Source organism: Pantherophis guttatus, chromosome 10 (genome assembly GCF_059756535.1).
Source record: "Pantherophis guttatus breed Tessera chromosome 10, ASM5975653v1, whole genome shotgun sequence".
Lineage (NCBI taxonomy): Eukaryota > Metazoa > Chordata > Lepidosauria > Squamata > Colubridae > Pantherophis > Pantherophis guttatus.
The window spans coordinates 29299397-29327234 of record NC_142072.1 but is presented as its reverse complement, the minus strand read 5'-3'; the positions used below and the strand labels follow the sequence as shown (position 1 = coordinate 29327234).

The 27838-nt window shown below is 43.4% G+C and overlaps 1 long non-coding RNA gene across 1 annotated transcript; it reads right to left on the bottom strand.

Moving 5' to 3' along the window:
- Positions 1-630: 630 nt before the first annotated feature.
- Positions 631-11561, bottom strand: LOC148112440 (uncharacterized). Its single transcript, XR_015729518.1, has 2 exons — positions 11479-11561; positions 631-1040 (listed from the first exon to the last, which is right to left on the bottom strand). It is a non-coding gene; the product is annotated as an uncharacterized LOC148112440 (long non-coding RNA).
- Positions 11562-27838: the final 16277 nt, after the last annotated feature.

Sequence of the window (27838 nt, the reverse complement as noted above, 5' to 3'; positions counted from 1 at the left end):
GTCAGGATTGAAAAGCAGGCTGGCACGCTTGAAACAAAGGTAGATAGAATAAATCTGAAAAGAAACTGAAAGAAAGTAGCTATGATTAGAATACAGGAGTTGCTCAGACACTAAAGGAGGAGAATATTCCACAGCAAAGAAGTAAGGAGAGAGGAGGAGGGGGTAGGAAAAGGAGAGGGAGGGTGAGGAATGGAAGAAAGGAGAGGAGGAAGGGAAGAGAAGGGGACAGGAGTAGGAGTGAAGGTGAGAAGGGGGAAAGAAGAGAGAAGTGGGGGAAAGGAAAAGGAAGTAGGATGAGGTAGGAGAGGAGGAAGGAGAAAGTAGGAGAGAAGAGGAGGGAGGGAAGGGAAAGAAAGGAGGAGAAGAAGAAGGTTTGTTGTGGAATGAGGGAAGAAAGAGAAGAAGAGCAACTCTGAATGTAATTAAAATGCCTTATTTTAATGCTTTCTTTAAGGGAAACATGTATATGTAGGATTTACTATGTATAAGAAAACGTACATTTTCTATTATGTGGGGAGGGGGAAAGGGTGGGGGGAGAAAATTGTTTGTATTTCTTATAAAACTTTTCAATAAAAATGTAAGGATCGCCTCTCCTTCCAACTTAAGAAAGTACGAACTCTTGAAACGTAGTTGTTCAAAAGGATTCTTTTATTAAGCAGAAGTGAAAACCATCCAGTTAAAGCACAATCTGAATGCCCTTAGGCAAAGCAGTAGGATTAAAGTGGTAGAGACCCCTCCCTTTAGGTCAGAATGCGGATTTCAGCCAATACACAAGTGTGAAGATGTTTTCTTTACTATTTCCTTTGAGAACCCGAACACACATGCATTCCCACCACTTCCCTTTAAAGTGAGACAACCCACATGGCTATCATATAAATTCCTGCAGGTAAAGGGAATCTCAGGCTTCCTTGGCGCCAGGATATAGGTTGTAAAATATCTGATGACACAGGCCATCCAAGTCCCCCCTTCCTTCACTTGAATGGCAGTATCACTTTTAGGGATCTGACATGCTACCCTCCTTAGAAAACAAAAGGGTCCACCTGTAAAAAAAAACCAAAAAACAAAAAACAAATATACACAAGATTTCAGGATTTCATGATAGTATATCAACAAGGTTTGTTAGGGTGTTGGGAGTGAAATTTTCTCAGTAAGATTGGAGCCCTAACATGGTGTTTAGCGACCCATTCATTGTGTGCTGATGGTAAATGTTTCCAAGCAACTAAGTATTGGACTTTCCCTCTGTGGATCCTAGAATCAAGGATTTCCTTGATTTCAAAGTGTTGTTCACCTTCAATCATGATGGGAACAGGTGGTGTAGATGCAGGTGGTCTGAGGGATGAGATTACTTCTCGTTTGAGTAAACTGATATGGAATACTGGGTGGATCTGCCTGAGTGTCTTTGGAAGAAGTAGTTCAACTGCTACTGGATTGATGATTCTAGTGATGGGGAAAGGTCCAATGAACTTTGGCCCTAGTTTCTTTGATGGTTGTAATGATTTCAAGAATTTTGTAGATAAGTATACTCTGTCTCCAATATGAAAAGGCTTGGGTTCCATCCTTTTCTTGTCAGCTTGAATCTTAAAAGCTTCTCTAGCTTCCTGTAAGGCTAATCTAACCACTGGCCACGTGTTTCGCAAATTATCCATCCACTCCTTAAGTGAGGGGATGGTGGGTTCTTCTGTGGGTAGTTCAGGCATGGGGCTGAAATCCTGGCCTGTTGCTACTCTAAAAGGGGTAAAACCAGTGCTTGAATGGACAGCATTATTAAACGCAACTTCAGCAAAAGGCAAAAGTTCGGTCCAGTTATCCTGTTGAAAATTAATGAAACATCTTAAATATTGTTCTAGTACCGAGTTCAAAATTTCAGAATTGCCATTAGTACACGGATGAAAAGAGGTGCTCAACCTCTGGCCAGTACCAAGTAAGCCCAAAAATGCCCTCCAAAAGTTGGAGGTGAATTGAGCCCCTCTGTCAGATATGATCCTTTGTGGAGCACCATGAAGTCGATAAATGTGTATTAGGAATAATTTGGCTAAACTTTTAGCAGTTGGGATCTTTTGGCAGGGTATAAAATGTGCCTGTTTTGAAAATAGGTCTGTCACAACCCAAATAACAGTATTTCCCTCACTGTTTGGCAATTCCACGATGAAATCCATAGCAATCTCTCTCCAAGGCGCTGCAGGTTCAGCTACCTTCTGCAATAGACCTGGGGATTTCCCCTGGCGTCTTTTTGCTGCTGCACAAATGGGGCAGCTAACTACATAGCTTTCTATGTCCTTTTTTAGTGATGGCCACCAAAATTGTCTTTTAATCAGGTGTAAAGTTTTCACAAACCCAAAATGTCCAGCTAATTTGGAGTCATGGCACCGTACCATTAAGCATAGCCTTTGGCTGGCAGGGACATACAACTTCCCCCCCACCCAAGCCAAGTCTTCTTTCATCAGACAGCTGGATTTGTTGTTCAAAAACCATTCATCAGTGGCCAATGCTTGTTTAAAATTTTGGGTGATGTCATTGTCTGTCACTGTTTCTTGTTTTTTCTGGGATCTGGTGACTACTTTAGCGGCTAGTTGACTGTTTTGTACTATAGGTTTGATTATGTCTGACCTTGTACGAATGTATTGCGGTTTTCTGGATAGCGCATCCGCCAGAAAGTTTCCCCCCCCCGGGAGGTTTTTATTTTTATTTTTTTTATTTTTTATTTTTTTATTGAGTTTTAAACAGAGATATAAAGACAATACAAAAAAATACAAAGACATTACAAAGACAAACGAATTCCCACCACCAACCTACCCACACTATATTTTACATATATGTTTTGGTCATCATCAGAATATATATTGCTTTATAAATTAATATATACTTAATACATTGTCAATTCAGATGTTTTAGATTAGAAATAATCTTGCATCTCCTCTTTATTTAGCTGTTTCCGGTTTTATTTTTCCTACCCTATATTCTTTCATCTATATTTGTACTGATTTTCTTTTCCAGCCATTGATACCACTGGTGCCACACAAGATAGAATTCACTTTCTTCTTTATCTTGGAGTTCTAGTGTCAGTTTATCCATTTCGGCACATTCTGTTATCTTTGAGATTAGTTTGTCTTTGGTTGGGAGTTGATCTGATTTCCAATTTTGCGCAAACAGTAACCGTGCTGCTGTCAAAATGTGTATGATGAGGTACTTTGTCTCTTTGTTGTGTTGTGTTGTTATCATTCCAAATAAAAAAAATTCTGGAGTGTTTTCTACTTGTTGGTTTATTATTTCTTCAATGATTTCCTTTGTGTCCTTCCAGTATTGTTGGGCCTTTGTACATTTCCACCAGGCATGGTAGTATGTCCCTTTTTTTGTTTTGCACTTCCAACAGCGTGGGGAGGTGTTTGGATATATTTTGGCTAGTCTGGCTGGTGTTAGGTGCCATCTGTAAAACATTTTTATGAGGTTTTCTTTGTAGGGTATGGCTCTTGTCATTTTAATGTTCTGTTTCCACAATTTCTCCCAGTTTGCCAGTTGGATGTTGTGCCCTATGTCCTTGGCCCATCTTATCATATTTTCTTTTACTGTTTCTTCCAGTAATTTATATCTAAGTAAGTAGTTATATAATTTGGTTATCATTTTTTGTTCTGGGCCTTGTAAAATCTTATCCAATTCGTTCAAATTATTCGAGATTCCATATTGCTTTTTGTCTGCTATGTATCTTGAGTGTATTTGAGTATAGGGCCACCAATCGATATTTATGCCGGCGTTTTGGAGTTGCTGTCTTGAGACGAGTTCGCCTTCATGATTCAGTAAGTCTTGGTACCTCATCATTTTTCCTATTTCGAGCGTGTTCGGGTATATCAACGCTTCCATCGGGGACCACCATTTTGGTATTTTGGTATAGTGAATTCTCTTAATATCCTGCCAGATCTTGAATAATGAAGCTCGAATTATATGACATTGGAAGTACGTGTGTCTTTTATCCGATCCGTCCCATAAGAAAGCGTGCCATCCTCTTATTAAGTCAAAGCCTTCTAAATATAAGGTTCTTTTGTTGCCGAGTTCCATCCATTCTTTAATCCAGGTCAATCCCGATGCCTTATAGTAGAGTTCCCAATCTGGTGTTGCTAGGCCTCCTTTGTCCCGTGAATCCTGTAGAGCTTTGATTTTAATTCTGGCCTTCTTTCCCTGCCATATGTAGTTCATTGTTATTTTGTTGAGGTTCTTAAAGAAATCTCTTCCGGGGTGTATTGGTATCACTTGATATAAATATAGTACTCTTGGTAATATATTCATTTTTATTGAGGCAATTCTGCCCATCAATGAGAGTTGTAATCTACTCCAAATTTCTAAGTCTTTTTTGATTTGTTTTAACAATTTGGTATAATTATCTTCTTTAATTGTAGTTGCTTTTGCTGTCAGCCAAATACCTAGGTATTTTATTTTCTTTACTATTTGAAGTCCTAATTCTTGCTCTAATTTCAACTGTTGTGTTTGGGTCATATTCTTCGTCAATACTTTCATCTTCTGCTTATTTATTTTGAGGCCCGCAACTTCCCCGTATTCCTCTATCATTGTCATCAACCTGGTTCCAGATCGTATTGGGTTTTCCAATATGAAGATCACATCGTCTGCAAAGGCAAGTAATTTGTATTCCTCCCCCCGAATCTTAAGGCCTTCCACGTCTTCTTCCTTCCTGATTTCCGTTAGTAAAACCTCCAGTGCGATTATAAATAATAGAGGTGACATGGGGCAACCTTGTCGTACTCCTTTCTGAATGTCGAAAGTTTGTGTCATGTCACCATTTATTGCAATTTTGGCTGTTTGACAGGAATAAATCTTTCTTATCAATTTAAGGAATTTCTCTCCGCAATTCATTAATTCAAGTTGTGATGTAAGAAAGGACCAATTTAAATTATCAAAGGCCTTCTGGGCGTCGAGAGATATTAGAGCTATTTCCTTATCTATTTTCTTATCGTAGTATTCCAGTATATCTATGATCGTTCTCAAGTTATTTTTAATCTGCCTCCTGGGTATGAAGCCGTTTTGGTCTGTATGTATATATTTATGGATTATTGTTTTAAGTCTCTGCGCTAATATTGACATGAATAGTTTGTAGTCTACATTGAGTAATGAGATGGGTCTGTAATTCCTAACTTGGGTCCGGTCTAAATCTTCTTTGTGTATTAACGTAATAATGGTTTCTGTCCATGATTTTGGGATTTCAGCTGTCAATAATGCTGCGTTGAAGACTTGTAGCAGTATTTCGTCTATTTCTTGTTGGGAGTGTTTATAAAATTCAGTAGGAATTCCATCTGGTCCTGGAGTTTTGTTGTTCTTTTGTTTTTTACGAGCTTCAATCAATTCAGTCATTGTTATGGGGCGATTCAAGATCTCTCTATGTTCTTCTTCGAATTGTGTAATGTTCACTTTACTAAGGTATTTTCGAATTTGGTCTTCGGGGACATCTTCCTGCCGATAGAGATTCTGAAAGAATGTTTTGGCTATGTTTTTCTTATCTACGTGTGTATGGAATAAAGTTCCTGATTCGTCCTGGAGTTGGTGTATAATTCTTTTGTCTGTTTGCTTTTTTAATTTATGGGCTAACCAGCGTCCAGTTTTATTTGCGTGTTCGAAGTTGGTCTGTTTTGCCATTTTTATTTTTTGTGCCAAATCAGCTTTTGTAGTCAAATTCAATTTGTGTTTAGCCAAATTAAGTTTTTGCTGTGCTATCTTATTATTAGGGTGCTGTTGTAATTTAGTTTCTTCTATCTTGATTTCTTCCAATAAGTCATTCCTGATTCTTTGTTTCTCTTTTTTTCTCTTTGCCAGGTATGCAATGGTTAGGCCCCTGATATATGCTTTCGTCGTGTCCCATAGATTTTGTAACAACGTTTGGTCCTTTGTGTTAATTTGGAAAAATATCTTAATCTCTTTTTCCATCATCTGTAGATACTCTTTTTCCTTTATAATACTTGTATCCATTTTCCATCTTTTTTGTTTTCGGGAGCCTTTCCAAATTATTTTGATAGGGTTGTGGTCAGCCCATATGTTAGGCATAATTTCTACGTTGTGTGTTTCTTTACTTAGTTGGGGTGTCATCCAGGCCATATCCAATCTTGACCACGATTGATGTGGGCCAGAAAAGTATGTGTACTGTTTGGTTGTAGTATTTAATTCTCGCCAGGTGTCATGTAGACTCATTTCTTGTACCAAGTTCTTAAATGTTTGTGGCAGTGTCTTCCTTTTGATTTTGTTCTTCCTGTTACTATAGTAGTCTTCTCGTGTGTTGACAATTGCATTAAAATCTCCGACAATGCAGATATTTTCATAGTCCAGCTCTTTTAATTTGTCATGTAGTTTTTTATAAAAGTCTATTTGGTTTCCATTTGGGGCGTAGATGGCTACTAACAGTATTATTTTTGTTTCCAGTTTTACTTCTATTATTAAGACTCAACCCTCTTTGTCCACATATATCGGCTTTGTTCTTATATGGTCTCTAACATATATTACCACTCCCCTTTTTTTACAGTCGCCTAAGGATGTGTACATTACTCCTAATTTTTTATTTTCGAGTAATTTTTTCTGTTGTTTTTTTATGTGTACCTCTTGTAAGGTGATTATATCTGCTCCTAATTTTTGCAGTTTAGTGAATATCTGATGTCTTTTGCTTGGTGAATTTAAACCATTTATATTTATAGAGATGAGTTTTAGTTCTTCTTCCATTCCTGGTGTTGTTTATTTGTCTGTTATTTTGAGTTTTGATGTGTTTCTTGTAACTCTTTGTGTGATCCCCGTCATTTCCTCCTTCCCCGGCTTTCCCTTCTTCCGTTCCTTGTCCTCCTTATTTATTGGCTGCTCTTCTTGGTCACTGGGGTTTGAATCTTCTCTGCCTCCTCTGCTCTCCTGTTCTCCTTCATATCCTAAATGTTGGTCTGCGAAGTCCTGGGCTTTTTCTATGGTGTCGATTCGAAATTTTCTTCCTTCCCAAGAAATGAGTACTCCTTCTGGTATAAGCCATCTAAATTTAATCTTGAGTTTATTCAACTGTCGTGTTAAGAAGTTATATTCTCTTCTCCTATCCCTGGCCCTTCTCGGTACTTGTTTTAGCGTTAGAACTTCCCTCCCTTTGTACATGACTGTCTCCTCTCTCATCTTTCGGTATATTTCTTCTTTCATTGTTTTTTTTGTAAATCTGATGTGTACTTCTTTAGGGAGTTTGTTTCTTCTGGCATAGTTTGTGAAGGCCCTGTAAATTTCGTCGATGCCACCTCTTATTTCATCTTTATCCTTATGTGTCACCTCTGCCAAGATTCCAACCATAATTTCACCCAAGTCTTCCTCTCTCTGTTCTTCTATATTTTGAAATCTTAAGTAGAAAGATGCCTTTTCCATTTCAAGAAATGTAAGTGCATCTTCTGTGTCTCGGCTTCTTGTTGCTTGTTGGTTCTCCATCTGTTCCAACCTGGTAGCTGTGGCTTCCGCCTTTTCCTCAACTTTATGGATTCTCTGTTCATTTTCGGTTATATTTTGTTGAATTTTCTCTATTTTTTCATCTATATTTCTAATCTCATCTTTAATTTCCCCTACATCCAATCTCATTTGTTCATGGTTCTTTTTCGTTTCATCATGATTCAGGGTCATCTTATCTTCCATCCTTTTCATTCCCTCCTGAATCATTGCAAGGGCAGCTTGGATATTTTGAATACCTATGTTGGTCTTTTCTTTATCTGTTGTTTCCCCTGTCTTCTGCTGGATCGGGGAAGCCACCAATAGTGTTTGGGTTGGGGGCATTTTCTTGGTTGATTTAATAGTAGTTGGTATGTTTGAGGTTGCCATATCTATTATGCTTATTATTTTTGCCCACAATTTCATAAAATTCTCACGTCTAATGTTTATAACCTGGATGCAGGATTATTTTTACAAGGTTTTTTCAGAGTATTTCTAATTAGTAATACGATATTGGGAAAACAGCAAAAAGGAAGGCGGGGGGGGGGAAGCAAGAGAAGGGGGGAACAACGGGGAAAAAGTAAGCTTCTAACAATTCATTAATTACCTTATTCTTCAATTACTTACAAAATAAAATGTATTTTATTATAATAGTTCTAAAATAGTATCAATATCAATTTAATTATTATAATTCTATCTAATTATTTAAAATCATTTACTGTATATGAATAAATTAATTAAAGATAATTAAAGATAATATTCTATAATTGTTTAATTAATTTCAAATAGACAAATTAGACAGACTACTTCAGAGAAAAACTAATAAGTTATTAAAGGTTATTTTCCGGGTCTAGTATCTTATAATATATAGTAGAATAGACTTAAATCGAGCTAAGCATATATATATTGTCCATTAATTATAGTCTCTTATCTTTCTTAGTGTTATGTAAACTTATCTTTCTTCCAACCAAATACGGTTCCAAAGGTCTGAGTCACCCTATTCACTTTAATTGTTCCACGATCCAATTTAATCTATAGTCCTCTGTATTCCTGTTGTTAGAATCCAGATCCAATCCCAAGAGTGTAATGTTGTATCCTCTATTTAAGTCCTTATCATCTGGTTCATCAAGTATTAATCAATATTTAAATTGTTCAATCCAAACAGTTCAGTCTCTAGTAGTCAAATAATCAAAGTCAAAGTCCCTCACACTTTGTATCAGTTTTGTATCCTAATCTTCACAAGAAGTATCACTAAAAGATAGTTTGTATAAATCAGTAAAATCCAATACGATCAATTTGTAGAGATCCGTCCAGGCTCCTCTCCTCTCCTCCGATCTCCGGCACTCCACACTGCACACGCTGTCCCCGCTCGCTCCGATGCTGCACGTTCTGTTCTTATTTGTCCAACTCTCTCCACTCAATCCAGTCTCCCACAAGCTTTTCCTCTCTCGAATTATCTAGTTCAATCCACACTGGCAACTCCACATCAGTAAAGTCCAATACGATCAGTTTGTAAAGGTCCGCCCAAGTTCCTCTCCTCTCCTCCGATCTCCAGCTCTCCACGCTGCACACGCTCTCTCCGCTCACTCCGATGCTGCACGGTCCGTTCTTGTTTTATTTTTTATCCAATTCTCTCCACTCAATCCAGTCCACATTTATAAAATCCAATACTAATATCCAAGTCTTTTTAAATTATTCTCTATTCTCGTCGCAGTATTCATAGGAATTACCTCCTTCCGCTCTTCCACTCTCACTGTACACTCAGCTGTTCGAATTTTTGCGCTGTCACTTTGCTTTCAAAATGGCTCCGTTCCGATCTATCTTCCGTCGCCGCTTATCCTCTTTCTTTTTTCGGGTTTCTCTTCCACCAGCGCTGCTTCTTACTATCAGGTAATTTTTTGGGTTTTTCTAGTTAAGGATCTTCTGTTGATGACCTCTTATAGCTTTCAATCTTCGCTTCCCTCTTATACAGTTATCAGCGCCTCCGGCCAGCCCCGTAAGGCTGGTTTTTCCTCACTCTGGATTAAGGGCTTTATCTTGTACCTTCGGAGAAGTTGCGATCTCCTCCGAGGTCCTAAGATGTTCCCCTTTAAACTATTGATCACTACGAGATCAATAGCGCCTGTTTCGGCTCCAGATGCGGGATTGTTAGGGACTCAGGAGCGGAGCTTCACCCCTTTCATCCCTAACGCGCTGAGATCGCCGCCGGAAGTCCCCCGGGAGGTATTTTAGAGTAAAATCAAACCGTTTAAAGTACTGAGCCCATCGTACTTGTTTTGGGGAGAGTTTCCTTGGGGTCTTTAGGGCTTCTAGATTTTTATGATCAGTCCAGACTTCAAAAGGGGTCTTACTGCCTTCTAGGAAGTGCCGCCAGGTTAACAATGCCCAACGAACTGCATATGCCTCTTTCTCCCAAATAGCCCACCTTTGCTCAGTCTCATTCAACTTTTTGGATGTGTAAGCGCAGGGTTGTAGTTGGTCTTGCTCATTCTTCTGAAGCAGGACCGCTCCTATTGCCACATCGCTGGCATCTGCTTGTATGACAAATGGTTTCTCCGTGTCCGGGTGTTGTAGAATTGGTTCTGCCGAGAACAGCTGTTTAAGTTTTTCAAATGCCGCCTGGCATTCCATAGTCCAGTTCAATGGTTGCTTTGGTTTAGGGTTGTCCTCCCCCTTTGTTTTTAAGAGCTTGGTGATGGGGAGGGCAATCTGAGCAAACGCAGGGATAAACTGGCGGTAAAAGTTGGCAAACCCCAGGAAGCTCTGTAACTGTTTACGTGTGTGTGGAGGGTCCCAATCAAGTACAGCCTGCACTTTTAGAGGATCCATCTCAACCCCCTGGTGTGAAATGCGGTATCCCAAATAGTCAATTTTCTCTTGATGGAATTCACATTTGGAAAGTTTGGCATAAAGTTTGGCAGCACGGAGTTTGTTTAAAACTGCCCTGACTAGTTTTACATGTTCTGCTTTGGTCTCGGTATAGATTAAAATGTCGTCCAAATAGACCAGAACCCCCTTATATAAATGCTGATGCAGCACTTCATTTATTAACTGCATAAACACTGCAGGGGCTCCTTGTAACCCAAAGGGGAGCACCTTGAATTGGTAGCAGCCGAGGGGGATGTTAAATGCCGTTTTCCACTCATCCCCTTCCTTAATTCTGACACGGTAGTAAGCCTCCCTTAAGTCCAGCTTTGAAAAAATTTTCCCTTTAGCGAGGTGTGCTAACATATCTTTCATAAGGGGGAGAAGATACACGTTCTGCACACTGATAGTATTAATGTTCCGGTAGTCAACGCATAAGCATTTTGAACCATCTTTTTTCTCTCTAAACAACACTGGGACTGCAATTTTTGGTCGGGCTGGCTCGATGAAACCCCTTGCTAGGTTTTTCTCAATGAATGTTCTCAGCTCTTCCAACTCCCTCGGTGACATGCTGTACATCTTGGGTTTAGGGAGTTTCGCGCCGGGTAAGATTTCTATTGCATAGTCAGTGGCACGGTGGGGGGGGGGGAGCTCATCTGAGGCTTTTTCGCTAAAAACCTCAGCTAAATCCTTGTATTCTATGGGTATGCCCTCAGTTGGTGTGGCATGACCAGGCATGGCTGTTTCTCGATTCTCTGCCCCCTCAAGTCCTTTATGTGGATACTCAGCAAAAGTCACCTTCCTCTGAAATTTTATGATGCCTTGTTTCCAATTGATTTGTGGGTTCCATCTTTTTAGCCACGCAAGGCCCAGAACCAATGGCCATTCCATGCCAGGTGCCACTATAAAGGTAAGCCTTTCCTTGTGGCTTCCAATGCCTATATGTAGAGGCACGGTGGCCAGAGAAGCTGGCTCCCCTCCTGCTATTGACCCATCTAGTTGGCAGAAAGCAATGGGGGTTTTCAGCTTTCTTACGTTAATCCCTAACTTCCCTACTAAGGTTGGGCTGATCAAACAATGGGTGCACCCCGAATCCACTAGGGTGGGGATACTTATCTCCCTGTCCTGGTTTGGGATAAATAGTCTTAAGGGGAGGGTAAGCGGTTTAATTGGTTTGCTTACCAGTGGCTCATCATCTGGATCGCTTCCGAACGAGTGTGATTCCTCCTGTTCAGATGCCAGGGTTTCTTCCCCAAAGAGGGGAGCGGATGGGACTTCTATGGTCTCCCTGCTCCTCAGGGCAGTCTCCTTCCCACGCCGACCCGGTTTTCCAGGACCCTCCCCCGGTGGGTGGTTCCAGGCGGGTGTTTGCGAACTACACTCTGCAGCTCGGTGCCCTTCTTTTCCACACTTGAAACAGGCTGAAGATCTCGGGGAGAATGCGGTTTGTGGTTTGTGTGGCTCTTGCTTCCATTGGGGTGAGGATTTCTTCCATGCTCGCCCCGCTCGATACTGGTTTCTGGCCATATCGATCTCAGCTTCTTCGGCGGTGACATACATCCATGTAGGTCATTCGGTGCCCCTCGGGCCACGCAGGCATTGTATAGATCATCACTCAGTCCATTCTTGAAACAGCTCACCAAAATATCTTCCGGCCAGTGCACACGACACGCGAGGTCCCGGAATTCTTCAGTATACTCTGCTACTGGCCGTCGCCCCTGCCTCACCACCTTAATGCGGTCACGTGCTTTGCGATCTGCCAGTGGGTCCTCGAACCGACGTTGCAGGGCCATCATGAAATGGTCGAAATTCCGCAGTTCTGGTGTGTTGGCATTATGTAGGGTCACCATCCATCTGGCTGCGGCACCCTCTAGGGCTAGGGTCACAACTCGCACTCGGGAGCCTTGGGTTTGGAAATCACGCCCATACTCTTGCATGTAGGTGAGCACATGTGCCACAAAGAATCCTAATTGTTGCGGATTCCCATCAAACTTCACCCCAAGAGGGGAGTTTCTCTTTCCAGCTGAGGAGCCCGGGGTTGGTTGGGAATGGGCGCCGGTGTGCGTGCTGCCTGGGAGGGAGGGTTTGCTGGGTCTTCTCCCGTAGCTGCTGCACCATCTGCTTGATAGGCGGCCTCCAGGAGGGGGGTGCCCCCCCTGGCATCATCCATGACTGCTGCCCTTTCAGTGCTCTTTGGTTGTTGTCCTGGCTCCCTTCGGATGTTAAGATTTTCCAAAGTCTCCATCACCAATTGGGTTATGTGCCTCTTCAGATAGTCCTCCCTCAGGGGTGCTTTGATCAGCCCCCCCTGATCAGTAAGGGCTTCTAGTTCCAGTTTCCACCCCAGTTTTCGGTTGCCACGGTTGAGGGTGACTCCTCTGGTTCTCTCATCCCAGCCATCTTTCTTCCCAATGCCAATTGACCAGCGGGGCTTTTCAGGATTCTCCAGGGTTACCTCATCCTCTCTGATGGGTCGCACGAGGCAGGCATCCGACTGGGTGGCGGTTGCTGTCTCTCCCCAGCAATCGGTTTCTCCCAGCTCTCTGCTTTGTTCAGACATGGTTTGCAAGGTCCCCTCAGTAGAGCAAAGATTGCTTCTCTGGGTTGACCGTTTTGCAGATTGTGCTTTCTGTAAGGATCGCCTCACCTTCCAATTTAAGAAAGTACGAACTCTTGAAACGTAGTTGTTCAAAAGGATTCTTTTATTAAGCAGAAGTGAAAGCCATCCAGTTAAAGCACAATCTGAATGCCCTTAGGCAAAGCAGTAGGATTAAAGTGGTAGAGACCCCTCCCTTTAGGTCAGAATGCGGATTTCAGCCAATACACAAGTGTGAAGATGTTTTCTTTACTATTTCCTTTGAGAACCCGAACACACATGCATTCCCACCACTTCCCTTTAAAGTGAGACAACCCACATGGCTATCATATAAATTCCTGCAGGTAAAGGGAATCTCAGGCTTCCTTGGCGCCAGGATATAGGTTGTAAAATATCTGATGACACAGGCCATCCAAGTCCCCCCTTCCTTCACTTGAATGGCAATATATGCTTGGCAATTGACTCATATTTATGATGGTTGCAGTATCCTGGGGACACGTGATCCCCTTTTGCAACCTTCTGATAAGCAAAATCAATGGGGGAACCAGATTCATTTAACAACTGTGCCACTAACTTAACAACTGCAGTGATTCATTTAACAAATGTGGCAAGAAAAATCGTACAATGGGGAAAAATTCACTTAACAACTGTCTCCCTTAGCATTAGAAATTTGGGGCTCAATTGTGGTCATAAACTGAGGATTACCTGTACACCTGTTCTTCCCCAAAATTAGTAAATCCTAAAGCAATTAGTTGTCATGATTTGAACCCACAGCACAAAAGGGGTCTTGCTGGGAAGACTTGCAGAGCCTTCCCAGCAAGACCCCTTTTGTGCTGTGGGTTCAAATTTTAGAAGGTCTCACGCGTCAGATGCTGACAAGGACTTGTTCTTCCCTCACAGGCAAATACAACATTCCCCCAGGTTCCCTAAAGTCAGCAAACTGAAGAGTGCTGGATTTAGACTGCAGGACCCACAATTCTCTCTGCTTTCTCTCAAAATGTCCTAGAAATTGTTCTAGGCAACCCAGACCTTGCAAAGCATCATCTTCTGCAACAAGTATAAGAGGCACAACTAACAAGTCTTAAAGTTGCCAATTTGAAGTCCACAAGTCTTATAGTTGCCTCTGCTTTAAGAGAAGCCACAAAAACTAAATATTTTGGTGATTATGGAAGAAAGAGGATGGAAGGACTGTTCTCCCATGCTCTCTTTACCCATTCAAGAACTGTATGGATCTGGAACGAGGCCACTTTCAGCATAAATAGCTTTATAATTAACAGAAATTGATCAAGAGGATAAAATGGGATATTTTGTACATGAGACAGATGGGATACCATCCAATCCACAAAGAATTAATATATATTTCATATGAAAGTTTAATTATTTCCCAACGTAATGAAAGCTTAATTCAGAGATTGAAACATTTCAGCATTTTGGTGGCAGGAAATGGGGCCTGGGAAAATATATTACCAATTAGTGATGGAAGACTAATTGCCTGGGCTTCCTCTCTCCCCCATTCCAGCTGGAGGTGTTAATTTGCATGAAGTATAGAGAAATATTACTCCAGACCTGAAGACCAGTATCTAGGATGACTTTTATGTTAGGAAAGTTCACCAACTCTAGATGCCTTTGGAATCTTTAATTTATTACTGCTACAGAGACCTTGGGAGGTCTCTGAGCTTGTCTGTTTGGTTGCACCAAGGTTTCCACCGTTCAATCCTAAACTACATATATCCTCTATATAGTGTCTGTTGGATTATTACTGCTACAGTATTAATCCCCTACATAGAAATCTATTCATAATATGATACATGCTATCCAGGGGGAGTGATAGCTCACTGGTTAAAGACACTGAGCTTGTCAGCTGGAAAGTTGACAGTGTCAAGGTTCCAACCGATGCCCTAATTAAATCATGAACCTCGAGCCAAGCTTAAAAAAAAATCCAGTTATTTATTAGGAGCTTCATAAATAGGTACCACTTCGGTGGGAAAGTAACAGCATCCTGTGAACCTCGGCATATAGTCACATCGGCCATATGACCACAGAAATGTCTTTGGACAACATTAGCTCCCTTGGCTAAGAAACAGAGATGAGCATACACACACACATACACACAGACAGAATCAGACACAACTGGACAAGTGAAACCTTTACCTTTACATGCTATCCATTATGTGTTTCACTTCAGTAGCAGGTTTTTCAGGCCCCTAGTGCTGATCCCGCTCCTAGATTTCAGAATTAAAACTGAGAACAAGTGAATTGTCCAAAATCATATGATAATCACACAAGGACATATGCTGCTCCATCCAAGTCCAGAGTTCCAAACAGTGGAAATGCTATCTACTTCTAGGGTCATGGAATCCCAATTGCAAGGGCCCTTTGGGGCCACCAAGTCCTCCCAGTGTCTTCCTCAGTGCAAAAATTCTAATTCCACCTCCCTACAGATGGATGTCCAGCCTCTGCTTGAACCCTTTGTTTTGAAGAGGAGCCTCATCTTTCTTGATCTTAAGGTTATGGTCAAAAAAGTCAGGATGACAGCCATGATAGGCCAACAAAAGTCCACTTGCTTTTTCTATGTGCAGGACGCATAAAAAGAGATGACACTTCAATCACATCACTGTAGCTTCCATCTTGGCTTTCTGACCACATTGTGTACTGCAGACATGCTTGTGTTATTGGCTCCACTATTGAACTGCTCTCCTAGGAAGCTTTTCCTATGATTAAAATTGGAATCTACTTTCTGGCAATTTAAACCCATTATTCTATCTGGAAAATGGAGAAAAGATCTGGAGTTTTTCCCATGAGATATTTTATCTTCTTGTTTCCATTCCCTGTCTCCCCACCCCTGCCCAGCCTTTTCTACTTGTGCTAATTATATCCAGGGACAGTTCCTAGGGGGCTTCCCCACATCCCCCTTGCAATTTTGGGTCTGACACTCCCAGAATGTCCGAAAGTTGCCCCCAGTCCACCCATGTCATGGTAAATGTCTAACTACAACACCTCCCTGATCACCTGGCCCTGCAAGGGTTAACCGACCATATATCCCATAACCCCTGTAACCACTCCTTACCTCCTTGCCCCTCCTCCTGGGTATAATAGCTCCAACCACAAGGTCCACAGGTCCATAGGTCATTCCAGATGTATACCTGAAAGAGAAAGGTACAAGGTCAGTGACCTCCAGTGCCAATAAATCTACAATAAAGATACAGAAAAGAATTGAAATTTGTCTTTGAGTTATTGGGCTAGATCCATCTTTCAACAAAATAGTAGCAGAGGACGGTTGCCCATAACTCCAGATAATGACTGAACCCAACATCTAGCCTGAAGAAGCAAACAGAGTACAGACCAGAGCTCTTACCAAGAAGATGGCTGAGAAACTTGCAACCAAGGCCACAGCCATGGAGGAGACAGAAGCTGGAAGCGAGCAGGACTCCAGCCTGGACTCACAATCAGATGAAGAGGGGCCATCCAAAGAAATCACCGCCCTGGAAGAAGAAACAGCACAGAAAATGAATAAATTCAAACTCTCCATCCTGAAACTGATGGAGGCAAGCAGCGACAAAGAAAACCTCATCGCGGACCTTCAAAGCCATTGCATGATAACTGCACCCACCTCCTCCACAGGAGGCTGGGACACATAAGTTTCCCCATTGTAAAGAGAATGACAGAATGTACCGAAGGTCTCAAAGTAAAGAACTGCGAAAACTATTTAGAGTGTTCAATCTGTAAGCGTTCAAAGATCAAGGTCAAAGCCATCCCCAGGGGATCAAAACGAACCACAGAGTCCCCCTTCCAATTAGTGCATATGGACTTGGTAGGGCCATTGAAACCCTCTGTGGGGCATAGGAAGCGATTCTTCCTCACGATTGTGGATGACTACACCAGATACAGGTATGTCTACTCCCTCAGACACAAAAACGAAGTATTCCAAAGGTTTAAAGAATTCCACAGAAGAGTAGATATGCAACATAACATGAAAATAAGGCAAATAATGACAGACAGGGGCTCAGAATTCATGGCCAAGGAATTCACGAGGTGGCTGAGAGAACAGGGCATAGCGCATTACACCTCTTCACCTTTCTCCCCCTTCCAGAATGGGGTTGCAGAGAGAAAAAACTGGGTGTTGCAAACGATGATGAGGTGTGCTCTGGAGGATGCTGGGATGGGGCAGCATTTCTGGTCAGAGGCACTACATTATGCCAATTACACCCTGAATAGACTGTGGTCAAGCTCTACCAATAAGACACCATACAAGATGCTATACAACAGAAAGCCCAACATTGCACACTTACACATATTCGGCGCCCCAGCCGATGTCCACATCCCCAGGCAATTAAGAAAGGGGAGAAATTATCAAAAAGACTGAGATTCGTGGGTTACGAACCAGGCACAAAGGGCTACAGATTTGTCGACAACAACAACCATTTTGTCGTTTCCAGGTCAGCCAGCTTCCACGAAAATGCAAACTGGTCAAGGGTACACTCCAATGACATCCCCACCAATAGGGTTACATTCGAACATGGCCAGGGGGAAAAGGAGGTCAGAGAGGTCAGAGGGCATAAAGCCAACAATCGCAAAGCGAGCATCAGAGAGTGGAAAGAAGGGCACCCTTCCCTGAAGATAGATGACCTGACAAACAAAGAGGCAGACAACATGCAGGAAACCGAGCCAACCCCCAGCAGGCCAGTCAGAGAAAACAGAAACAAGCTGCCAAGGAAGCTGGAGGACTATGTCATGGCCATCCACAACACCCATTTCACGCCCAGCTCATACGAAGACATCCTCGGGCTCCCCCAGGAAGAGAAAGAAAAATGGATGTCTGCCATGGAGAAAGAGATGGAGAGCCTAAGGAACCTCCAAGTATACTCACCTGCCCAAATTCCAGAGGACAAAAGACCAATAGGAACCAAATGGGTGTTCAGAGTTAAGACATTAGAAGACAACAAGGTCCTGTACAAGGCAAGACTAGTCGCACAGGGTTTCACCCAAAGATACCCCGAAGACTATACAGACACCTACTCGCCTACCGTCAGGGCGGAGAATGTCAAAAGCGCCCTGGTGGTGGCCACCATCCTGGGCTTGGAAGTTTTCCAATTCGATGTACAAACAGCGTACCTGCACGCTGAGTTGGACAAAGAGATATACGTCAAAGCACCGCCTGGATACAATGAGGGTGAGAACCAGACCTGGCTGCTGAACAAAAGCCTGTACGGACTCAAGCAGTCGGGCAAAAGGTGATATGATTGCCTAGCCAAGGCTCTCAGATCCATGGGCTTTGAAGCCACTTCAGCTGACAAATGCTTCTTCATGAAGAGAGAAAACAACACATTCGAAGGCGTGCTCATTTACGTGGACGACATCTTGTACATCAGCAAACACAAGGACAGATGTGACAAGTTCGCCACTGAGCTGGGTAGCCACTTCTCCCTAAAGTCACTTGGAAAGATCGATAAATACCTAGGGGTCCAAGTGATGAAAACCGACAAAGGTTTTCACCTCTCCCAGAGAGAAAAGATCATCGAGCTGCTGTCCAAATGCAACATGTCCGAAGCAAAACCCAGCGAGACTCCCATGCAGCCAGAGTTCCTGAAGTCTATGTACGAGGAATCTGAACCCTTCACAGACAATAAATTGTATAGATCAATGATAGGGTCACTGCTGTATATATCCAACTGGACCAGGCCCGACATCGCCTTAGCCGTCAATCTGCTGTCCAGACATGTAAGCAAACCCACAGTAACACACTGGAATGCCATCAAAAGACTACTTAGATACTTAAAATTCAGCGCAGATGCCCAACTCTGCCTAGAGCCAGAAATATCCGAGAAACCAAAACTAACCTGCTACGTGACGCTGATTGGGCTGGGGACATAAAAAGCAGAAAAAGCACCTCCGGCTACGTGCTACTACTCAACAATTGCCCCATCCATTGGTACACTGGAAAGCAAAAACTGGTGGCCACATCAACTACGGAAGCAGAATTCGCTTGTCTATCCAAGGCCGCAAACAACTTAGTGTGGTTCGATGACCTGCTCTGCAGCATTTGGGCTGAACCCTCATACCCAATAGTCATCCACGAAGACAACAAAGCAGCAATAGAGATCTCAAGGGCCAATGCTGTAGGACAGCGATCTAGGCACATTGACATTAAGTGCAAACACGTCAGGCAGTTTTCAGAGATAGATTTCATTAAGGCAGTACACTGTGACACAGAGGAGCAAACAGTAGATATTCTCACTAAACCCCTACCACATAAACAGCATGCATACCTCATGTCCAAAATGTATGTTTACATGTGATCCATACCTGTGCATGTATATTCTCTGTATGTATATAACCACTTCTCCAGGTACCCAGTTAGACATTTAGAGGGGGTTTTGTCATGGTAAATGTCTAACTACAACACTTCCCTGATCACCCGGCCCTGCAAGGGTTAACCGACCATATATCCCATAACCCCTGTAACCACTCTTTACCTCCTTGCCCCTCCTCCTGGGTATAATAGCTCCAACCACGAGGTCCACAGGTCATTCCAGATGTATACCTGAAAGAGAAAGGTACAAGGTCAGTGACCTCCAGTGCCAATAAATCTACAATAAAGATACAGAAAAGAATTGAAATTTGTCTTTGAGTTATTGGGCTAGATCCATCTTCCAACAGCTTCATGCTCTCTGTCCTAAGAACTCTTGGTTTCCTGAGACCCCCACCCATCATCACCAGCAGATGGATTCACACCCATAATCTCCTGTCTCAGCAGTCTCCAAGATACACCAAACGCCAGTCAAGCTGAGGGGTCGTTGGTGCTCTCTGAGCTTGGTGTTTTTCTTGCAGACATTTCACCACCAAACTAGGTAATAGTGTTAGCTAGTGCTAGTGTTAGCACATCATCATCAGATTGGATGAAGTTACCTAGTTTGGGTAATGAAACATCTGCAAGATAACGACCAAACTCAGAGAGCATCAAAGGCCCCTCATTTCAACCCTGAACTACAAACATTCTCCTTTGTTGGTACCACTCAGTCTATTTTCATCATCCTATTGCAGTAAATTTCCCCAGTTTTATAAGAGAAAAAGGAATGCCAAATCTTTCATTTCTTTAAGCTTAGCACCAGACATACAAAAGGGCATTATAAGTGGTAAGAATAAATGCATCCTTTGAAAAAAGATTTTGGACAATTTATGTTGTAAACATCCTTCCTCCCCCAGCAATTGATTTTGAATTTCTAATTTTGCTGCTCCTCTTTTAATATCCCCACATTTCATTAAGCAGAGCCTGTTAATATGACAAAGCAGAGATACGATTGCTGGAACTGTCAAGTATTTGCAAGCAATTGGCACATGTGTCATATAGACAACAGTGGAGGCAGAGAGTGTCTCCACCCCTATGTGGAAAGGAGGGGCTTACCCTGAGTATAAAACCCCCTCCAGTCTTTTCCACCTTGCGCTCTCTCCATCTCTCTCTCTTCATGTTTGTTCCTCATGAGACTTGATCTCTGTTGTACATAGTTAATATGATTTATCATATGAATAAATACGTTTAAGACATTTATTTATGCATCTGCCTCTGAACTCTTCTATGCTCCTGGGTGTTTCTACGATCCCAAATCCACAGGAACTGACCATTTTTGCAGACCAGATAAAACTCTTAGCACTGCTCCCTCCTGCACCATCTTTCTTACAGGTAGTCCTCGACTTAAAGCAGTTCATTTAGTGACTGTTCAAACTTACAACAGTCCTGAAAAAAGTGACATGGCTGGTTTTTGCAGCATCCACATGGTCACATGATCAAAATTCAGATGCTTGGCAACTGGCATAGGAATGCCAGTTGTAAATAGGAATTTACGACGGTTGCTGGTCCTAGGGTCATGTGATCCCCTTTGGCAACCTTCTGACAAGCAAAGTCAATAGAGAAGCTAGATTCATTTAACAACTGTTTTAGTAACTTAACATGTGCATGATTCACTTAACAGCTGTTGCAAGAAAGGTCATAAAATGGGACAAAACTCACTTAACTGTCTTGCTTAGGAATAAAAATTTTGGGCTCAATTGTGGTTGTAAATTGAAGGCTACTTGTACTTCTCCGTGAATAAAACCTGTCTGTTGGGATTTGGACCGTAAATTACTGTCCCAGGAAGTGGCATGGGAGAGGGCAGGGAGGGGGAGGCAGTGGCTGGGGTTGTGCTGTCCAGCAACAGATGACCCATCTCTTTCTCCAGGCAAGCGGGCGACAGACTCCCTACACTCACTCAGACATTCTCATGCTGCAAACGCCTCTTTCGCCTCCAATCCAAGGCCAAAGGTCCCCTCATTTGCACATATAGCCTGCCTTTCCTGTGTTTTCCCCCCTCCCCCATCCACAAATTCCAGATGGTTGGCCTGCACCCTGGGAAGTTTGCATTGATTGAAAGGAAGTCAAACATTCTGCAGCTGAAAGTTGTGTGCTACTGAAAGCCTTGGCAGGAAATCAATCTTGAGATATATAACCATTTCTTCTAAATTGTCCTTTTTATTATTGTTTTAAGGTGAATTATTAAAGGTCATGACAAGTCAAGTGTGCAGCGCAATATAGCTGAAAATTGCTACCTTTGTCAACAGCTCAGAAAATAACATGCTTGTTCCTGTCTACCATGCTGAGTTGGTGTTCGTCTTATTTGCTAATTAAGCTATGGAGGAAACTATGAACGCTGCCTCTCTCTGCCCCATGCCTTACCCTTGTCCACTCCCCTTGCCTTGGTCACTTTGGCTCAGGAGACCTTGCAGTCCTAAACAGTAGACTGGGCAGCTTCTCCAAACAAACCCAGCAAGGACCCCACGTGGGGAAGGCTAGGGCCTCCTTGTCCATCCAATCTTCCATGAAGCTGGTCAAGTACCCTGGCTGTCAACTCACCATCTGGACTCCTTTGTTTTACTTCTTTCATAACCAGATAGCAGCTTTGACTACTATGGAATCAAATATGCACCTCAGTGGTGGGCTCCAAATTTTTTAACAACCGGTTCTCTGCCGGGTGGGCATGGCTGGGTGGTCATGTGACTGAGTGGGCATGGCCAACTCTACGTCACTTGTGTGGGTGGTGCCTGTATGGGACAGGCATGGTTGGGGAGGGAACCCAAAAGGGGTGGGAGGAAAGAAAGATCCAACCTGTTTGTGTGGGGGTGTGCATGCCAGGGGTGGGTACTTCTTACCTTTACTAGCAGTTCGCAACGGGATCACACTTCTGTGCATGCACAGATCACCTATTGCAAACCAGTCCGAACATGTGTGTGTGTGAGAGAGAGAGGGGGGGGGAGGCTGGGAAAGCTGGCTGCAAGAAGAAGAGAAGCTGTTTTGTGGGCATTTTGGGGGGCATTTTCAGGCTCTTTTTCAAGGTGCTTTCAGGCCGTTTTTCAGGCTGATTTTGGCCAGGAAAATAGCCTGAAAACAGTCTGAAAAACAGTCTGTTTTGTGGGCATTTTTCAGGCCATTTTCAGGCCATTTTTCAGGCCATTTTCTGGCTGTATTTTGGGCCAACTGTAGACGGAAAAACGGCTTGAAAACGGCCTGAAAATGGCCTCTTTTGTGGGCATTTTTCATGTCATTTTCAGGCCATTTTTCAGGCCATTTTCAGGCTTTTTTCAGGCCGCTTTTGGCTGGAAAAAAGGCCTGAAAACGGCCCCAAAACAACCTGTTTTGTCAGCATTTTAGGCCATTTTTCGGGCCATTTTCAGGCCTTTTTTGGGCTGTTTTCAGGACATTTTATGAGCCAATTTTGGCCAGAAAATGGCCCCAAAAACGGCTGGAAAACCACCTGAAAAATGGCCTAAAAATACCCACAAAACAGGGCCAGACGGTGGTCCGATTTGCCAAACCATGCAGAATCGGAACTACCGGTTCAGGCGAACCGGTCCAAACTAGCAGCATCACACCTCTGATGCACCTAACAATAAGCACTGTTTAAGTTTGTTGAGATGTCAACTGACATCTGGACAATTTTCAAGTCAGATGAGCCTCGGTGTGCAATTGTGCATAAATCCTGTAATGGCAGTAAATTTCTTCGTTCTGCATCATCGTAACTATAAGTGGTCGCTGTTCAAATGGTTGATAACTGAGGACTACCAGCACCGCTTTTAGCCCCCTCAAGTCCTGCATGGCTGCTTGTCAAGGGAGCTGGGGGAGTTTCTGGATGGGACGAGCAAGGCACACCAGGCAAGGACACCAAGACTGCATGCTCCCAGTAGGGGTCACCAAAGGTAGGAAGGTAATAGAATATAGAATAACAGAGTTGAAGGGATCTTGGAGGTCTTCTAGTCCAACCACCCTGCTCAACCAGGAGAACCTATACCCATGATGGCGAACCTATGGCACGCGTGCCACAGCTGGCAGGCACGTGTGCCGTCACCCAGCTCAGCATGCGCACCTGTCTCCTACCGGCCAGCTGATTTTTGGGATGCACAGGGGGGGTGGGGCACATGCAGGAGACGCGCATGCATCCACAGAAGTTGTGCATGCATGTGCAGGGGGAAGCATGGGGGGATGTAGTGTGCCCCCCCGGTGGCCTTTTTTTGGGCCCAGGAGGCTGCAGGGAGGCCTACTAGGCCTAAAACAGGGCATGAGGGTGCATTGAGCCACCCCCACGGACCTTTTTGAGCCCAGGAGGTTGCAGGGAGGCCATGGGGGCTCATGCATGCATGTGCTTGGGGGCCCCGCATTGCATTATGGGTGCCAGCATGTGTGTGCATGCTTTCGGCACACAGCGAGAAAAAGGTTAGCCATCACTGCCCTATACCATTCCAAACAAATGACTATCCATTTTTTTCTCAAAAACCTCCAATGATGGATCACCCACAACTACTGAAGGCAAGCTGATCCAGTAATTTAGGTGTCAGGAAATTTCTCCTTGGTTCTAGGTTGGTTCTCTGTTTCATAAGTTTCCAACCATTAATTCTTGTCCTGCCCTTAGGTGGTTTGGAGAATAGATTGAGTACTGGGCAAACCGATAGAAACCCACTACTGGATTGACCCCCCCCCCCTTTTCCATCACAGCTGCTCAAGAAGTGGAAGATTGCTATCATCCCTAGCCCTTCTCTTCATTAATAGGATTCTTTATTGGCCAAGTGTGATTGGACACACAAGGAATTTGTCTCCGGTGCATAAGCTCACAGTGTTCATACAAGGAACAAGCGAGAAATCATAATCATAATCATCATAAAATACATTCATCATAACCATAAGATACAACACTTAGGGATAGTCATAGGATACTAAATAAGCGATCCACATAAATCATACTAGGATACTAAATAAAATAATTAATATAAATTGTAAGATACAAGAAACAAAGTTATAGTCATAGGAGGATAAGGAAATAAGTAATAGGAAATATGAGAAGAATAGTAATACAGCCCTACTAGGTAGCGTGACAGTTTTGTGAGGATTAGTTGTTTAGCAGAGTGATGGCATGGGGGAAACTAGACATACCCAGTTTCCATAACCATTCATCATACGCTTAAGTCATCAGTCCCCTAAACATCTTTGATATTCTTCTCTGCACTCTTTTTCAAGAGTCTCAATATCTTGTTTGTATGATGGTGATCAGAATCGGACACAATTTTCAAAGTGTGATCTTAACAGTGCAGTATAAAGCTCTATTAGCCCTTCATGTGTTCTTGATACTATTCCTGCGTTGATGCAACCTTGGACTCCATTGGCTTTTTTGACAGCTGCTGCACACTGCTAGCTCATATTTAAGTGGTTGTCTTCCAGGACTCCAAGGTCCCACTCACAGTTACTGTTGCTGAGCCAATACCACCTATTCTATACCTGTGCATTTGGTTTTTCTTGTCTAAGACCTTGTTTTTCCCACCATTGAACTGCATTTTGTCGGATAAAGCCCAGTGTTCAAGTCTGTTAAAGTCCTTCTGGAACTTGAGCCTATCTTCCAAAGTTTTAGCATTTCCCCCCAGCTTAGTGCTGATTGCAAATGTGATGAGTTCTCCTCCTATCCCCTCATCTAAATCATTTATAAAGATGTTGAAGAGTTCTGGGTCCTAAGATAGAACTTTGGGGTACCCCACTGAATGCTTCCCTCCATGTAGATACAGTTCCCTTAAGGATGACATGCAGAGTGTGGTTTGTCAGCCAGTTATGAATTCAACTGGTGGTGACGCTGTCTATCTCACATTTTTCTTTGTGGTATCAAGAAAATGGGAACCGAAAGCATCGCGGCGAGACCAACTGGAAAAATAGCGGGCTCCAATGAGCTCTGCGAAAATCCAGCTGGACAGTTGTCGGGGGGGTCTTTGGACCAGAACGTTCCTGTAGGGACGGTGAAGAAGGAGAGGCATCTCAGAAGACCAAGAGGAACAGGCAAGTTCCTCGGATGGTCAGAGGCAGCTCTTCAGACCGGCAGTGGGGGTAGCAGCCATTGTAAAATGACTGCTCCGAAGCTGGGGCAACTTGACTAAGTTTTTGTGCAGGAGTGGTGTTTGAACAGAGTGCTAGTACTGGGTGAGTGATTGGCCAACTCACAGGTAAAAGAAAATTTTGAATTGGATTAAAAGGTGTCCTGGAGCTGAAATGAGTGGCTATGGAGAGAGAAGAACAAAGAGGAGGCTAAAATTTTTCCGCACTTATTGCATCCACTGATTCTCACCCAGCTGCCCTATTTAGGGTGACTCGCTCCCTCCTTGAGGTAGGGGGAACGGAGGAGCCCTTGCAAGGTAGAGCTGAAGAATTTGTGCAGTTTCTGTCGGATAAAGTCGCTCAGATTCGGATGGACCTGGACTCTGATTGGGCAATACCGACTGAGATGACGGGGGTGAGTCTTAGTCCTATTGTGTGGGAGGAGTTTGAGCCAGTGACTCCTGAGGAAGTGGACAAGGCTGTAGGGGTGATGAGTTCCTCCACTTGTTTGTTGGACCCGTGCCCCTCCTGGTTGGTTTCGGCCATCAGGGAGATGACATGAAGCTGGCTCCAGGCTTTAGTTAACACGTCCTTGAGGGAGGGGTCCTTCCCGCAACCATTAAAGGAAGCGGTTGTAAGGCCCTCCTCAAGAAGCCTTCCCTGGACCCAGCAGAATTACAGAACTTTCATCCAGTCTCCAACCTACCCTTTGTGGAAAAGGTTGTAGAGAAAGTGGTGGCACTTCAGCTCCTGCGGTCATTGGATGAAATGGATTATCTGGACCCTTTTCAGTCCAGCTTCAGGACTGGCTACAGCACAGAAACTGCCTTGGTCACACTGATGGATGATTTCTGGTGAGCCCTAGATGGGGGGGGGTCATTCCTCTATCTTGGTGCTACTTGACCTTTCAGCGGCTTTCGATACCATTGACCATGGTATCCTTCTGGGGCGACTAAGGGAATTGGGAGTGGGAGGCACCATGTTGCGGTTGTTCTCCTATCTCTCTGGTCGATCACAGTCAGTGTTGGTAAGAGGACAGAAGTTGACCCCTAGGCCCCTCGTCTGTGGGGTGCCTCAGGGCTCGGTCCTCTCTCCCCTCCTATTTAACATCTACATGAAACCACTGGATGAAATCATCTGATGACATGGGGTGGGATATCAGCAATATGCTGATGATACCCAGCTGTATATCTCTATCCCTTGTCAGTTCAGTGAGGCGGTAGATGTGATGTGCTGGTGCCTGGAGGCTGTGAGGATCTGGGTGGGAGTCAACAGACTCAGACTTAACCCAGACAAGACTGAATGGCTCTGGGTATTGCCCCTTAAAGACTATGTCGATTGTCCATCCTTGTTTCTGGGGGGGGGAGAAAGTGCCCCCCTCGGAATGGGCTTGCAATTTGGTGCCTCCTAGACTCACAGCTGAGATTGGAATAACATCTGACGGCTATAGCTAGGAGGACCTTTGCACAGGTTCGTCTGGTGCACCAATTGTGACCCTACTTGGATCAGGAGGCTCTCCTCACAGTCACTCATGCCCTTGTCACCTCACGGTTGGACTATTGCAACACGCTCTACATGGGGCTACCCTTGAAAAGTGTTCGGAGACTACAGTTGGTCCAGAATGCAGCCACACGAGTTATAGTGGGTACATCTAGATACACCCACATTACACCAATTCTCTGCGAGCTACACTGGCTCCCTATTGGTCTCCGGGCACAATTCAAGGTGTTGGTTATTACCTTTAAAGCCCTACATGCTCAGGGCCAGGTTATCTTTGAGACCACCTTCTACCCCATAGCTCCCAGCGACTGGTAAGATCCCACAGAGTCAGTATCCTCCGGGTCCCGTCAGCTAAACAATGCTGGCTGGCGGGCCGGCGGGGAAGGGCCTTCTCTGTGGCTGTCCCAGCTCTCTGAAACCAATTATCCCCTGAAGTCCAGACTGCCCCCATCCTACTGGCCTTCTGGAAAGCGGTGAAGATCTGGCTCTTCCGGCAGGCCTGGGGCCGTTGATCTCGCTATGGTGATCTTACGAACCCGGCCACAAATTAGAATGTATGGGTTTTAATGTTTTCTTTTAAACTTTTGTATGAGATATTGTTCGCATTGTTTTATTCTCTGTTGTAAGCCACCCAGAGTCCCTCAGGAGTTGGGCGGCATAAAAATGTGACTAATAAATAAAAATAAATAAATAATAAAATACTAAAGCGCAAGAAAGTTTTTGTATCTATAATTGGATTTGGAGAAACTAAAAATAATAAAAGAAAAGAACCCTAGGAAAAGTATTTTTTATGTGGATTTAAATATTTTTAACAGCTTTGACATTTAGTTGGTTTGAAAATATTGTGGATTTGAGAGAGACATCTGCTGGCTGAAAGAGAGTACTGCAATATTTACTGGAAGGAAGAAGGAAAAGTACCTTGACCACTAAAAGATAATTTGGAAACTGAGAATTTTTAAGGAGTATCTGTCTTTCTACATTGCTTGGTTTTGATTCTCAATGGCTGTGGAAGATACAAAGATTTAACTTGGAGTGGACTGGATAAATACTTAATTTGGACATTATTTGAA